This window comes from Alosa pseudoharengus, unplaced genomic scaffold, assembly GCF_046254945.1.
Source record: "Alosa pseudoharengus isolate Yale_2024_CS ecotype anadromous, Long Island Sound unplaced genomic scaffold, YU_APseudo_1.1 YU_APseudo_1.1_scf_17, whole genome shotgun sequence".
Taxonomy (NCBI): domain Eukaryota; kingdom Metazoa; phylum Chordata; class Actinopteri; order Clupeiformes; family Clupeidae; genus Alosa; species Alosa pseudoharengus.
The window spans coordinates 18,462,442-18,466,475 of record NW_027468640.1 but is presented as its reverse complement, the minus strand read 5'-3'; the positions used below and the strand labels follow the sequence as shown (position 1 = coordinate 18,466,475).

General features: G+C 36.7%; 1 protein-coding gene across 4 annotated transcripts in view; it reads left to right on the top strand.

Moving 5' to 3' along the window:
- Positions 1 to 3,256, top strand: part of znf219 (zinc finger protein 219) — a 28,045-nt gene extending 24,789 nt beyond the window's left edge. For all 4 annotated transcript variants that reach the window (XM_076288771.1, XM_076288772.1, XM_076288773.1 and 1 more), the window contains exon 6: positions 1 to 3,256. This exon is cut by the window's left edge and continues 3,366 nt beyond it. The gene's annotated coding sequence lies outside the window, so the exon portion shown is untranslated.
- Positions 3,257 to 4,034: the final 778 nt, after the last annotated feature.

The following is a 4,034-nucleotide window of genomic DNA, read 5'->3' as shown; positions in this document are numbered from 1 at the left end:
TTCATGGCCTTTCCACTTCTCCTCAATCTCCTGTGGAAGTAAGGAAGAGAGGGAGAAGGAGGAAGTAAAGAAAGGTTGGATATTCTGCAGCGGGATTAAACCCAGAAACAAACTGTTCTCTTGAGGATGCCATCTATTAGATCAGTAGATTCTTTTTGTGTTATTTTTTATGTTATTTTGAAGCAAAAAAAGAACAAAACAAAAGCTTAATTATAAAAAAAACACACTAACAAATTCATAGACATCCCAGTAGAAATGTGTAGCTTTTATAAGGACATGAAAATATAAAACAAGAAAAAAAAAGCTTTTCATGTTATTTTTATTTTGAAGAAGATAATCTTATCATGGTGGGGAAAAGCATATGGATTTTAGTAATAACAATAATTATGTATACTGGTTATGACATAAGACAGGATTGTAATATCAAAAGAGCACTGTGCAACATTTCGTTTTTATTTTCCAAAGTAGTTCTATTATTCTTCTTCTTTTGACCTTTGACCAAACTTTCTTTTATCGGAAATTGAAGACACTTTTTTTTCAAGTGTAGAGGTCAAGCAGCAGAATCCCTTGACCTCCCTAATCAATCGTTCAGTCAATCTATCAATCAGTCACCTTGTTAACCAATCAACTGAATTAATCGAGCAGACATTCAATTCAGATATTTTAGCACCAAAGTGCAAGTGGGAAGTAAAAAAAGATTTTGTAATGTTTTGTTTAGCCTACTCATTGCCTATCTCAATGTGATTTTCTTTCCTGGTTAAATAAAGGTATAATAAAATAATAATAATAATAAACCTCTACTCTATAGCACACTCTTCATTAGATGTGAATCAGGCCGTATTTTGTCCTGGCACTAAAGTTAAGATTCCTCTTTATACATTCAAACATTTCTTTGGCTACCCTGAACCAGTGAATGAGAATAAGCTAGCTACCTATGGCACTTGTTTTAAGGCCTAACAAGTCAATTATGTACTGCTTGTGTGTATACTGTAACGTATGACTTTAAGCAAAGTGTATTAGACATGGATGTGCTGTTTCTTACAAAATTCCCAGTCCATTCTGTCATAATCCCATTCCCACAACCAGACTTTCTGATTGGATGAGCTGTAAACTTGACCCCGCCTTGTTTGCCAATGATTGATGGCGAGAGGGACCAGTGATTGTTGGCTGCTTGCCTTAATTTGTACATGTTGCGTTGTTCAGTTCTTAATTTTTTTTTGTTATTGTCGTTGCTGTTATTGTTGTCGTAGAGCACCTTATTGAGTTGATAGGTCCTGACGTGGTGTTCCTTTAAGGAAAAAAAAAATACGAAACAAAAAGAAGAGACTGTAGTCAATACCACCGTGCCTTCTGTCTAGAGCACTTCCTTTTTTGTAAGCTCACCAAAAGCACTTATTCCTCATGTCTCCTCCTCCTCCTCTTCCCCCTCTCCTCCTCCTCCTTGTCACCTCCACCCATTTCCTATTTGTTTTGAAATCTCCTCCTCTTTGCTAAAGGTGTCATTCATCTTTCTTGTTGTTACCTTGTTGCCACAATTTGTCTTAGTCCATTGGCTGAGGTTCACAAATGGGACAAATGGGAAGCTTCAGAGTCCACAAATGGAATGTGCACTCATATATTTGCATGCCTGCATACAGACACACACACAAAAACAAATACAGGCACATGCAAGGTCACATACACAGACATTCCAACACACACACACACACACACATTCAGATGCACAGACTCAAATGAATACGCACATACCAAACATACACTGAGGCAATTGTATGAGGATATGGATTTATGTGCCATCCATCACACTTCATTGTTTTATTCTGTTGCTCTCCGTCATCTCTTTCTCTCTCCTACTCTTTCATCCCCCTCTCCTCTCTTTCTCTGGCACCACTGGAAGGTGATATAATCTGCGGTATTATGGCCTTTTATTATTAGATATTTGTTTTTGTTTATTTTAATTCGTTTTTTTTATTATTATTTTATTTTTGCAATGCTGATTCGATGCCGATGAGATAGGATCAAGCTCTTCTTCTGATGATGATTATTATTATTGGATTTTTTGGTATTGAGGGAAAAAAAAGAGAAAAGAAAAAAAAATGTGTCTGTTGAATGTTGTACAGATAGCACTAGACATGTTGTGTGTTAAGTGAGAGGCCAAACTCAACTGCTGCTGAGATCTCTACGTCACTCTCTCTTTTTTGTCCTGATCAGCCTCATCTAGGGTACAGTAACTCACCTTTTCTCCCTTATTTAAACTTTCCCAGATCTTTGGTTATAGGGTCTTCTGAAAACAGGTTCCATTCATTTGAAAGGATAGAATTATGCAAGATCAAGGATGCTATAACTTCTATTCTTACACCCTGAACGTACAATGCTTATACAGTCTGTCTGTCTGGATTTATATTGAGGGTAATTTTAGTAGTAGAGAGCAGGAGAGAGAGAATGGACAGAATCTGGGCACCTGATGTAAACCATCTCTGCCAGATCTGTTCCATCTTAGCAGGCCCTGATCAAGGGCCTCTATCCCAAACATGTTGGTGTCTCAATTATTTAATGAGGTTTGTTTTTGCTCTTAGCTCTTTTGGGAAACACACACAAACCCCGTTGACGTATAATATTATATTATATATATTGTAATATATATAAATTATGGTCAAGTGGAAGTATGGAACAGGGTGACCACAGCTTGAAGTATTGAAGGTTGTTTTCACTCCACACACTGCGGCTCATCAGTGGACCAGGCTAGGGAACATTTATCCAATCTCTCAATCACTCCCTGCCGAAGGTGCATCTAAACACCAGTCAACATTTGCAAAACAAAACACTCTCAGAGAAATCTATGGCCATGCAGTGCATACTGGGATAGTTGCAGAAGACCCTTGGATGAGGTGGTCAGGATAGACAAAGAGTGGGCAGGGAAGTGGCCTTAAGTTTGACCTCTCATATAGTTGGCTGCTATTGCCAGTGCAGTGAGGGGAAACTGACCTAACATAGTAGTGACTAATATGAAACTGTGGACTGAAAAAAAAAAACATATTAGAAAGGACTCAATGAAATAAATTTAAAAGACAACACTGTGTCTTTATTGTGTCTGTTCACGTTTGTAAGGGGATTTCATTCAAATAATACAATTTACAATATGGGTAATAATTGTGGTTTTGATCATTAACTTAGCAATGTTTATTGTGTTGTGCCGAATGAGTTATTAAGGTCCACACTGAATAATGAGACTTCTTTCATGTTTTTGAGAATTAAAGTTAACACCGAAGTACAGACACTATGCAAAAAAAAACACATCTTTTCACATCTTTATTTGTATACATTAATGAAGGGACAGTGGTAGCATATTTATTAAGAAGCTGGGCTAGCATGCAGTAGCCTGAAAAGTTACAAGTTCAATTCTTGACTTCCAACGTTGCCTTTCTGCAAGGCACTTAACCCTAAGTTGCTCCAGGGACATTGGCCTTTGTAATATAATTGACATATGTTTTGGATAAGTCACTTTAAATAAAAAGCATCTGCTGAATAAATAAATGTTAATGTAATGCTAGAGGCAATGTTACGAATGGTTAACATAATTTAACATAATTAACTTAATTTAATTCTTCTTATTCACCCATATACAGGCAGCACAAATACTACATTGATATATGAGTATGCTACATAAAAGTGACCAGAATGTGCATTTTGAATCTAATATCGATCTTACAATTTTACATGAAATGTTTTGTTACTGTGTTCATTTGTTTCTGCATACCATAACAATATATTTGATTTGCAATGAACACAACAAACATTTCTAGGATAACTCAAAAAGTAATATCAGAGTAACATGATTGCAATTGTAATTGATAAATAGTAACAGAAAGCTTCATGTTCTTGCGTATGTGATGGTGAATTGCACAGGGCTGTAGTCAGGATCATCATCTGAGACAGAGAAAAGGAGAGAAAGGGGAGTAGAGGACTCAGACCAAATGGGAGAAAGTGAATGTCCATGCTGGAGTGCAGGCTTGGTTAATCTGGGGGAAATACTC